The sequence below is a fragment of the Prunus dulcis genome, chromosome 7, assembly GCF_902201215.1.
Source record: "Prunus dulcis chromosome 7, ALMONDv2, whole genome shotgun sequence".
Lineage (NCBI taxonomy): Eukaryota > Viridiplantae > Streptophyta > Magnoliopsida > Rosales > Rosaceae > Prunus > Prunus dulcis.
This window is the reverse complement of record NC_047656.1, coordinates 11,539,479-11,551,552: the sequence shown is the minus strand read 5'-3', so window position 1 is coordinate 11,551,552 and position 12,074 is coordinate 11,539,479. Positions and strand designations below refer to the sequence as shown.

Below are 12,074 nucleotides of genomic sequence, written 5' to 3'. Positions count from 1 at the left end.
GAATTAAACAAAAAAAAAAAATACAATGAAATCAAAGGCAAGTAAACTAAGACATGAAAGGCAAACAAACTATTTTAATGGTTTCCATCATTTAACCAATCCGTGTTGCTAGGTCCATCGTCACGAAAAAGTCTTCGTCTCATAACATCCCTTCGTTCTAGCTTCCAAAATTGTTTTGTTTCAGGGGACATATGGCTTGTATCCATGGCCATGGTTTCCCGATCTTTTTTTTCAATGTTTTGTTCGCGTACATTCTCCCTTTCTTTGCGTACATACTCCCTTTCTTTTGCATATTCTACTTGAATAGCCATATCGTGCTCTTGTTGTTTCAAGTCCATTTCAATTCTCATGGCTTGGTGCTTTGAAAGTTCCTCCAAAAATTGAGATGCATTCTTGCTAGAATTACTCCCTCTCTTCGCCTTCGCCGCCTTCCTCCCAATAGAGTCTTGACTCATTGGGGAATCCATAGGTGAATCCGATGCCGGCGTCTCATGAAGTGGAGTCTCGTTCAAGACTACCGTCGGACCGGTTGGAATAATTTGGAATCTCTTACAAGTCTTCACCACCTCCCAACAATGGGTATGGTTGAAACTTTTTTCCCCTTGCCCAATAGCACCAAACCACATTTGTGCTTGCATAATCTATAAAAAAAAAAAAATGAAATGGAAATGCAAGAAAATTTATAAAATATTGGCAATGCAACATGTAAAAAAAAAACTAATGGAAATTAAAGAAATTTTTAAAAAATGCAACATGTATTAAAAAAAAACTAGAGACATATTAACAAAATATATAAATTGCAAGAAACATTTAAATAAAAATTAATATGACATAGAAATTAATAGAAGAAAAATGACAAATAATTTACCTCACTGCTAAGATTTTCTCCGCTTCGATAGTTGTCAATCGCTTTTGCTAAGGCATTTCTCCATTTCCCCAACTCTTTATTAAGAATTTTCCACCTACTGGATAATGCCATTTCTGTACGTATAGAACCAATTGCCTTTCACAAAATGCTTGATGAATTTTTTTCCACATATGAGAAAATTTAATCTCATTGCCCGTTACGGGACAATGACTAACTTGGACCCAAGCCTCACACAAGCTAACATCTTCCATCATGCTCCATGCCCCTCCATTTTCATTAGAAGAACCCATAATATGATAGAAAAAAATTACAACTTCAAAGTGAAAAAATATTGAATAGAAAGTGAATAAATTTTGAGGAGAAAGTGAACAATAGTAGAAGGAGAAGAAAATATATGAGGATTTGGTGTTAAAAGTGAAGAGTATTGGTTGGTATTTATACACAAAAATTTCAGTAATTTTTGTGTATTTTTTAAAAAAAAATTCGATTTTTTTTCAATTTTTTATTGCAGAAAAATTGGCTGCCATTGGATTGAAGAAAAAATTCAAATCGAAGAGACCAGAGGCTGCCACGTGTCAAGTAGCCATTGGCGGCTACTGTAGCGGTGAATTCGAATTTTTTTTTAACGTTGGTAAAAACAAATTGAATTCGGGAGGGCTGACGCCAGCCTGGCGTCAGCAATGACGTCAGCGCCCTCGAGCCCGAGCTCGGGCCGAAATCGCCTTCGGGCTTGCCCAGTCTCCACGCTTGCCCGGGCTGCTTCTTCACTGCTAGACCTCCTTTTTTTGCCCAAACCCCCTCCCCAGCCCTAGTGGCCCTCCACTGCTGGACTTGCTCTTAGAGCTTAGTTTGGCTTAGGCCCATACTCACACGATCTCTTGAGCTTGGCCCGTATTGGTTGGCTTAGGGGCTCGTATTGGTCGGCTTAGGGGTGTAAGTTGGATTGGAAAATCCAATTCCGACCTATTCCGGTCTGAAATTTTTTTTTAAAATCCGACTCCGATAACTCCGATATCCGAAGATACCGAAATCCGATTTTTCAGATAAAATTCGGATCGAAATCGGAATGTATCTGTAAATTCCAAAAATTCCGAAATTCCGATCCGAAAAATTCAAAACTCATTAGAAATTTCAGAAATTTTAATTATAATTGCATTATTTTTTGTTTATAGGTCTTATATATGTTTTATTTCAGTACTCATAGATTCATATGCTAAACATAGGAGTATATTAATTTAAGACTATTGGAAAATGAAAAAAAAAACATCTTGTTTTTCTCTAAAAAATATATAATTTTTTCCAATAGATTAATTTTAACATAGGAGTATATTAATTTAAGACTATTGGCAAAAAATATATAGTCTTGTTTGGGTCAGAGGTGTAAAATTAAATGACATGGTTCAAAGGGTAACAATTCCATGGTCACATAATAACTGTAAATGCCATGGTCACACACTAGATTAATAGTTGATCCAACAAAATTGATCATGGTTCAAAGGGTAACATTAAATCATACACTAGACTAATAGTTGATCCAATAAAATTGATAATGGTTCAAAGGGTTACAATTCTATGGTCACACACTAAGGGTAATTGTCATTATCACACACTAGATTAATAGTTGATCCAATCAAATTGATAATGGTTCACAGGTTAACAATTTCATAGTCACACACAAGGTAAATGCCATAATCACACACTGGATTAATAGTTGATCCAATAAAATTGATCATGCTTCAAAGGATAAAATTAAATTCCATGGTCACACACTAAGGTTAAAATTAAATGCCAATTAACATCAATTATGATAAAATTAATTTAACTTTCGACATATGTGATTAAATTATATGTATATATATATATATGGAGAAATATACAATAAATTTATAACAATAGTGTTTAATATTATAATACCTTCAAACAAAACCAAAAATGAAAAAACTAATCTACAAGTGGTATTTTCGAACCCAAGGCCTCTCACTTGCAATTCCATTAACAGACCACCATGGCTAGAGTCGTCCTTGAAAAATACATCTCGACTGAACATATTTAATGATTGATTAGAGGAGTTTGAAAAATATTATAAAAATCTTAGGGTAAAATCCTAATTTATATTTGTTTTCCTTTCTTTCTTTTCTCCGGCCGCCCATTCTTTTTCCTCTTCCTCCATCCAGACGTTTCTTCTCACTTCTCTCTCTCTCTCTCTCTCTCTCTCTCTCTCTTCGTGACCATATTTCCTCTTCTTCGCGGCAATAATATAGATAGACACCATTTATTGGAAAACTAAACGACAATACTGAAGGAATACCACTGCAAGTATGCACCAAAGTTTCTACAAGTCTTCCTGTCAAAATTACTTTTCGCTTAGACCTTCGAAATTCTTCCAATAATTGTGAAAATATTTAATTTCCGAAAGTTCCGACTTTGCCGAAAATTCCACATCAAAATGGTATTATTATATTCCGAAATTTCGGAATCGGCATCAGAAATGAATATGACTTCCGAAAATTTTGGGATCGGAATTCGGAACTCCTATTTCCAATCCGTTCCGGCCGAAGAACAGCCCTAGGTCGACTCGTTCGCGTTCCACTACTCGGCCGTTCTGGTCTTCGCTGCACAACGCAAAACTTCCTTTCCTTTATACTCACTCGCATGGGAAAATGCATACTACTCGCAGGAGAAAGATGAGGCGTATCCCCTGGGACACGTGGCGTTGTGTTGATTTCAGGCAGATAAATGGCCTACGCGGGAGTGAGTATGCCGTTGCCCGGGAAAGGCTTGCAGGCACAAATCAACGCAACGGATGTGACCTCCTACTAAGACTCGTCACTTTCGCTGACACGTGTCTTATGAAGGATGGGATATTGTGTGCATGCATTCACATTAGTTACCGTGTCCCTCTCCTTTTTCTTGTACAATCATCTTCTCTTCTTTTTATTTCTTTAGGGTACTTTTAGTCTTTTAATTTTTAAAATTGTGTTTTATGTTTTTAATTTCACTTATTGAAAAGTGTCTAAACAAAAATGATGTTTCCAATTTCAGTTTTAATTGACGAAACTGGTGGAATGAACAAAATAAAACATCCATAAGAGTAGGAGAATTTCCTAGCGAAACTAGCGGAATGAACGAAAATAAAACATCCATAAGAGTAGGAGAATTGCAAGGACATTTAAGGGCCAGCTTTAGTTAGGGGTGGCAATTTCGGATACGACCCGATACACGACTCGAAACCCGCACGAGAAATTAGCGGGTTCAACCCGCACGATAAAAAAACAGGACAATTTCGGGTCAACCCGTTCTGACCCGTTTAATAAACGGGTGGGTTTCGGGTCAACCCGCTAACCCGCTAACCCGCTATAATACCTATCTAACCCGTTTATTAAACGGGTCGTGTCACGGGTCGTGTCAACCCGTGTACAACCCGCTAACCCACTAAAAAAATAAAGACAAATGGAGATTTCAAAACACACACAAGGGGTTTCGAACTCCTACCATCTTCATTTCTCTCAAACACCTTATCCACCATGCTACAAACAATTTTGTGATTTTATAGTATACCTTTTGATATTTATAATGTTTCTTTTTCTTTTGTGTTTTCCTTTCTTTTCGGTCTCTCTTCTCCTCTTCTTTTTTTTTTCTTTTTTTTTCGTTCTTTCTTCTTTCTCCCTTTTTTTCTTCTTCTCTCTTTTCCTTTCCTCTTCTCTCCTTTTTTTTTTCTTCTTTCTTTTCTTTCTCTTTAGTTTTCTCTCATCTTTCTTTTCTCTTTCTTTCTTTCCTTCACTCTTCTCTCTCTCTCTCTCTCTCTCTCTCTCTCTCTCTCTCTCTCTCTCTCTCTATTTTTCTTTCTTTCTTTTCCTTCTCTCTTCTCTCATCTCTCTATCTTTTTTTTTTCTTTCTTTTCCTTATATTTTCTCTACTCTCTCTGTTTTTTTTAATTTAAATTTTTTCGGTTGTGGGTTTTGTAACATGCATGTTATTATTTATGAACCCGTTACACGACTCGAAACCCGCACGATAAAAGACGACCCGAACCCGACACGACACGTTTATTAAATGGGTTGGGTTCGGGTTGAGCATTCTTGACACGTTTATTATTCCGACACGACACGAACCCGACACGACCCATTGCCAGCCCTAGCTTTAGTACAAATTCATTGGCAATTACACTTACTAATCCAGTAAACTAGTTTCCACTAATCAACATGGGAGAAATGTTGGGGACAGGATTTCAATACGCAAATTTATATGGAAAGAAATGTGTAAGAAATGTAATAAAAGGGAACAGATTTCCACCAAACTTCTCATTTAGATTGGTACCATAATGTGATATCAGGCACTTATGAACAACCACCCACACTCGCATATTGGGGGATTTGTAGGTAATTCTGCTGTTGATGCTCAAAATGGTTAGGCCAAGGTTGAGTCCAACTTAGTGATGAGGTGTGATGGATGATGGATGAAGATGAGGACCTTCACCAAGTGTGTGAGGATTTGGGCAAACGATAAACATATAGAAGACAAGATATACGTGGTTCACCCGAATGATAGGCTACGTCCACGGAGAAGGGTGTTCTCATTATGATAATGTTTGTTTACATTTGTACAAGGGGATTAGACCCAAATATAGAGATACCAAGTGAGAAGCTCAGCCTAGAGATGGATCCAGAAGAGAGAGTACTCAAGAGCCAGTCCCCTTCTAAGGAAAGAGGAGTCTTCTTTTATAGGTGAGGGGGAGTCTCCATCTCTTGTAGTTTTCCGATGTGGGACTCCTCTTGCTTTGCTTAGAGTTGTGATTTGTGGTGATACTTCTTTGGCTAAGGTGATGACCTCTCAAAGCATGGCACTTGAATGATCTAGTCTAGCTAGTTGCTCGGTCAGTTATGGTACAAACATCTGCAATCACTCAGCATGTAGCCAAAATTCCATCTCTTCACAAAACATGAAAAAGGAAATTCTGCAATCACTCAACGGTGGCTGGAGTCGCCAAAAACGGCGTTGCAAAATTCAAAAATCACTAACAGTTCTAGTCATTCCAGCTGCAAATCCTTGAGTTTTTTAGCTGGAGGCTGGGTTATGTAGAGGGCATCGATACAAAACTTTTGCAACACATTTCACTCGAATCGGACAACTGAAGGCGACAAAATCGCCAATTGAAAGTGAGTGTATGCGGTGGAGAGAGAAAGAGAAAAGGGGAAAAAAAAAAAAAAACTAGCAATCTCGTTTCTCTCGCAAGGGAGAAGAATAAATAAGGGCCGGCACTGTAGCTACATAAACTCCAAAATTCCAATTATGTCCTTTTCGTTTCTAGACCTTTCCTCATTCGTTACAACTCGGGATTGAGCATGCCACGTCTACGAACTCATATCAACGAGCTCTACGCAATGGTACCACCCAAATCCCCAAATTATTTGTAGAACAAAAAGTCAACTTTTAAACCTAGTAAGATATTCCATGGGTAAAATCGTCTTTTTATTGAATAATTATATATTAATTTAAGATCGGGTTATTACAATCTAAGGGGTATGGGTACTAGGCCACATATGCTCCTCGAGTTCCCAAGTAGCTTCCTTAACGACTTGACATGACGGGGATTAATTTCCCACGTTTCCCGTACCTCATCACATATTCCAAGTGGGTAATTTCAAGAATACTCACTCACCAACTGCAACTCAAAATCCTTGGACCAATTGCCCGCATAACACTTCTATCAACATTGTGTCATTTTAGACTTTGCCAACGTCATCCTCTATATGATTAAAACATTCCAAAAGCTGAAGTAATTCCAATAATAAGTGCTAAATACAAAAAAGAAACTAGATAACACAAATTAATTATGAACTACAATCGCATATAGGAACGAACAGAGAATTCATAATTTCCCAATATCATTGAAATTCAAATTAAAAGAGGGTTTAATAGTGCAGAGATGTCATGGATCTAGTGCAACCTTTTCAGTAAGGGGAACCTTTGTCATGTAGTTTATACGTAAAGCTAGAGATGAAGGTACAATTTGACAGCAAGAAAGGTCAGTGACAATCAACTATTAAATAGAGCAGTTAGTAGTGCATTAGGGAGCCCAAAAAGAAATAAGCTCTTTCCCTAAATAAATTATAGTTATCAAATGTGAAACAGATTCGTTGTTTCATACCATACCAATATATAGAATAGATAGACTCAAGTATTATGTACAGAATAACGCAAAGAACCACAGCTTCCTAAGACTCTAAAACAACAGAATAATCATTTCTTGTTCCCATAAACACCTAACATTGAGCAAATAACCTTTTAGAATTTAGACAGCCCCACATAATAATATTCTATCCCAATACCAGATAAAGGTCCCCAAGAGACAAACAAACACAACCAGAAACTTCTAAATAAATAAATAAACACTCAGAGAAGATATTGTTGTACAAATTTTGAAGAAACTAAGGCTGCTCGCGATGTAAATCCCCTAAATTAATAGACCAGCACGCAAGAAATCTTATCATGAGCAATTGAGTGACTATGGAAACTTTGGCTCCAACCAAGGGGTTTTCCATCTCCACCCACATCAACAATTAACAATGATACCTGAGGACAATTCTGCACCTTATGTTATTTTCTATTCATAGAAAAACATAGAGTACTAGTGTCAAATGTCTACATAGGAGGATTACCTTGATGTTCCATCCGAGTACATAAGCATATGGGGGACATTAAGGACATATTGGCAAGTATACAAGGAGAACCAGTTATCTTAATAATTTCATTAAGGTAAATTTTACTTCACACATCCCATGTTCTTTGTAAAATTACTATTAATTACATATCACACAAGCCATTAAAAAAAAAATTGGTATTCATGGTGAAAGCAGTAGAAATAATTGATACAATGCAATGCTTCACAACATGTCATCTAAAAAGCCTACATGCAAGGCTCCAGGTGATTCGGTAATTGCCTGTGCACCATTTCCTTCAGACATAAAAGTAAGCAGTCAAAAAAAAGAAATTTTATATTTGAAACTTTAAAAAATTCTTGAAGCTTCTTCTTAATTGCAGTATGTCTGAACCGAAGAACAAGCCTTTAAAAACAGTATGAAGAGTAGTAAAATCATTATTATTCAATCAAATCTTTACAAAAACGTTGAAATTTAATCATTATTGGTTGCCATGATCAGCTAGAACAATCAGAGATTAACATATGTTTGGCAACTAAATCATTATTGGTTGGACAAATGAAGACACCAAATACCTTTACACACGCTAATCAGTTTTCTAGAATCTATTTGATACAAGGAGATTTGGCATGAAAAAAAAAAAAACTAAAAGCAACTCATCCAATAAAACAATGCTCACTAGTATCTCTTTCTTTCTTTATTTTCTAACACATTGTTTCAAAATAGCCCCCAGTTACGACCTTTGATCATAAACGTCATGATTACTTCTAACACTAACAATAAACTTATTGCATAACATTACGAGCACAAAGCACACATAAGTGATAAAAGCAGGTGATGTAATCATCCACTGAACAAAACTGCAAACAAATCAATCATAACTGCTTAGAAAGAACAAAGATGATTGGATAATGTCAATCTAGCAAAAAGCGCAACCAAGCCTTGATTTTACGGTGGTAAACATTACGACCAAATGAACAAGATTGAACCAAGCCTTGACTTTGGGATCTGTCTTGTCAGAGACATAAAACTAAAGTGCATTGTTCATACCTCATCTAACATAAACAGAAGCTTCGTCAACTTGCTTTGCAACTCTTGTTTCTCAGCATGTGAAAGCTCACATTGTGAGTTACTGGCTGTGTCTTGAGGGTTTGAAGATATGTGACTTTCGAGTTCATTCTTTGATCCATCATCTCGATGCTCGTGTGTGCTTTGGTTCTTCTCCCTATCATGCTGCTTCAGTGTTTTCTGGACATTGACAACTTCATCAAGCAATTGTTGTGCTGCTTTGAAGTATTCGTTATTGGGAATGGCTCTTGCAATACTCGACATCCCATATGAAGACAAATCCCCTATACTTGAATCTGGATTGCCTCTGGAAAACCAGATTGCAAATATTCAACATTTCTTGGCTGTTCATCTCTATAGATAGGATTACCAGATTCATTTAGACAATACTCATCAGCGATGTCCTCAACCTTCACAAATGACCAATCTACTACTAAGCTCTCTGTCTTTGATGAAATGGGTGAAAATCTAGCCATGTAGTTGTGCACACTAAACACAGTATGTGCGTGCATAAAAATGTATCTTGTTTTGTGAATTTGTCTGTTAGAGAACTTATAATCCCTATCAATCGTGGCATTAGAGCCCGCATGAATAAAGTAACACTTCACCCAAAACACCATTACTTCTCAATTAGGCTTGCCACAACTCACAGTTGACTCAGATTTTGTTGCAACCTCGAGCATAAGGTCCACTACGTTTTCCAAGGTTACGAACTTACAAAACATCTCTAATATAATTTGTGACATCCTTCACATCGAAGGGGCACCATTCCGTATCAGAACACACCACACTGCCAAAACTTAAGGATGCACACAAGGTGCGGAGTCCACAGGAATTTGAACCTAATGCTCTGATACCAAGTTGACAGGAGCCGACTCAAATTCCACTTTGGAATATGAGCCGAACCGTGTGCATGTCCAACACCTAGCAGGTGCCAGGCACACAACTCTTTTCTTTTTTTCTTTCTTTCATTCTTTTTTTAATGTAATAAAGCATTCACCTAATATGTCATGTTGCATCCCTTTAAGAGAGAGTGTGAAACACACAAAACATGGAAGCCAGAATTTATGCTACCATTCCTGCTGCCTAATCTTTAACAATGATGGGATCATGCTTAATTCATATTTAACTCCAAACCCTTTGTTGAAAAATGGGAAAATCACTGGTTCGTGTGACATAGCAAGGAAGATCCAAGATTGAAATTTCTTTTTTCCTCTTTTATTTTAAAAAGAGGTAAGAATTAAATTTCCAACTCGCACCACAAGCCACAAATCAATTAAATCAGTCTTCTCTTTTAAACTCTATCAACACATGCTATGAATGAGATGGTTTTGTCTTAAATTTCTTGTCTGTTAACTAATAAGTAGTGAATTACAAAGTTACAAAATATCCATATCCATTACAAGGTTTGAAGGAAAGGAAAAACTACGTAATCTTAACAAAAATGTGAAGAAATCTATCAGCAGTCAATGGAAACAGGTTTTGATTATCTAATGGCTTACGTTTGTGATGATATTTAAATAAATTGAATAGTTCAAACTATTATTTTTATGAGGATATTTTTATGAGGACATTTGTGCAAGAAATAAAAATGGTGATGATCCATTTTGTGCAAGCATCTGCTTTAGCCTTTACAAACTACAAGCATAAATAGGGACACTGCATTATCATAAATAACTGGTTTGTTTGTAACATAATGCAAAGTTTAAGGATATGGTACAAGCCTATAGGTGCCTTATTTCATTGTACCGTTGCCACTTGAAGGAACTCTTAACATATGTTCACAGGCACTAATCTACTGTTGCCTTACTGCATTATCCATCTCTTTTGTAATATTGTCACTTTACACCAGTAGTTCTGAATTTCCTTCAGAAGAAAAAAGCCTGAAATCTGTTAGGATCAGTCTCTTCTGCCCAATTTGACTTCCAAATTCCTTTCGCTTTCTCTTTTTTTTCCCCGTTGGGGATGGGAGTTTCAATCCTCCTGATCAGTCCCTTTTCATTCCCCATGGCAAGAACAAGAACCACCAACACCAATATTTACTCAGTCCCTCACAAAATAAATAAATAAAAGCTGAACCCTCTATTTTGTTTTCATCCTCCTACCAGTGAATTCAATGCAAACCTAGTCACTTGAAATGAATATCCAATAAGCCTCTCCTTTCTATGATTCTATCTCTCTATATATTTGAAGTTAGAGAGCAACAGGGGAAATTATGAAGAGGATATTTCAGTACTCTGTAGCAGACTAGGGAACTAATTTTAGAATGTAGAGTAGAACCAAACAAACAAAATCACAAAATACAGCAGTAGAACCAAACAACAGAGCTTAACCAATTTTTGTCCCTTTAACTACTAACCTTCACAGCAATCACGAAATCCAATCTTTGTCCAATCTCAAAGGCAATCGGAATTTTTAAACATAACCTGCCAAATTATTTAAACACAAACAGCTGAATCAAACCCTATCGTTCAAAAAACTTCAATGAAAAACCCACAAAAAATTTATAAGATTTTGCAAATCAAATTACCTAGGTTAAATAAGGACTTCTGACTTTATTTAATTGGAGACGGCGCAGCAGCAGGCGGCGTTCGCAGCCGACGGTGTCACCGACTCACCGGACGACCAGCACACGGCGACAAATGGCAGAGGAGTTACACAGCCCAAAGCTTTTGTCCGGGAGAACAGAATGCTGTAGGAAGAATGCCAAAACGAGCACTATGTTTAAGTGAAAAACGGTGTCGTTTTGCGAATGCCAAATTGAAGAAAAAGCAGATTGCTTCTTTGCCCTCTTTCTATTCTTTTTTTTCAATTTCTCTTCGTTTACCATGAAATCAAATATGTGAAATCATGATTTTAAACCCATAATGGAAAGCTATGTCGTAAGGAATTTGTAGACATTTTTGGTGTATTTTATGAATTTGTTAAGATAAAAATAAAATAATTAAATAAATGACACGTGTCGCTATCGTATGTAGACACCACCTTTCATCTGCTGACACTTTTCAATCTCTTTAATTTTTTTCTTATTTTTATAAGATTTAACTTTAAAAGTTCATAACAAATAAATTAAAAATTATAAAAATACACTGAAAATTCTTAAGAATTCCTTGTGACATTCATCTCACCCTAAACTTCCCACAAATCTACTTTCAACTTATAAAAACGCAAAGAGATAAGAATAACTCAGCTTTGTTTATAAACAAATCAAAACAAGAATTAATGTTCTACATCCAAACACTCTTGTTACTTTGATCCAATAATTATTATCAACTAAAAAACGTGAAATCATGATTTTAGACTTTCATAATAAAAGCTTATATTGTAAGGAATTTGTAGCAATTTTCGATGTACTTTTCTGATTTTTAATTAGTTTTCTATGAATTTATTAATTTATAAAAACACAAAAAGTAAAATTAAAGGACACATGGCACTATCAGAAGGTGTTATCCGTCAGAAATAGTGATGGCGCACCACTT

General features: G+C 36.2%; 2 long non-coding RNA genes across 4 annotated transcripts; both read right to left on the bottom strand.

Annotated features, from left to right (window-relative positions):
- Nucleotides 1-6,320: 6,320 nt before the first annotated feature.
- On the bottom strand, nt 6,321-11,407 carry LOC117635654. Of its 3 annotated transcripts, none has more exons than XR_004586912.1 (4): nt 11,126-11,404; nt 10,955-11,021; nt 8,578-8,949; nt 6,321-6,614 (listed from the first exon to the last, which is right to left on the bottom strand). It is a non-coding gene; the product is annotated as an uncharacterized LOC117635654 (long non-coding RNA). The 3 variants fall into 3 exon arrangements; XR_004586910.1 differs by having other exon boundaries at nt 8,578-8,902; nt 11,126-11,401; XR_004586911.1 differs by lacking the exon at nt 6,321-6,614 and having other exon boundaries at nt 8,446-8,902; nt 11,126-11,407.
- LOC117635655 lies at nt 6,952-7,570 on the bottom strand. Its single transcript, XR_004586913.1, has 2 exons — nt 7,528-7,570; nt 6,952-7,441 (listed from the first exon to the last, which is right to left on the bottom strand). It is a non-coding gene; the product is annotated as an uncharacterized LOC117635655 (long non-coding RNA).
- Nucleotides 11,408-12,074: the final 667 nt, after the last annotated feature.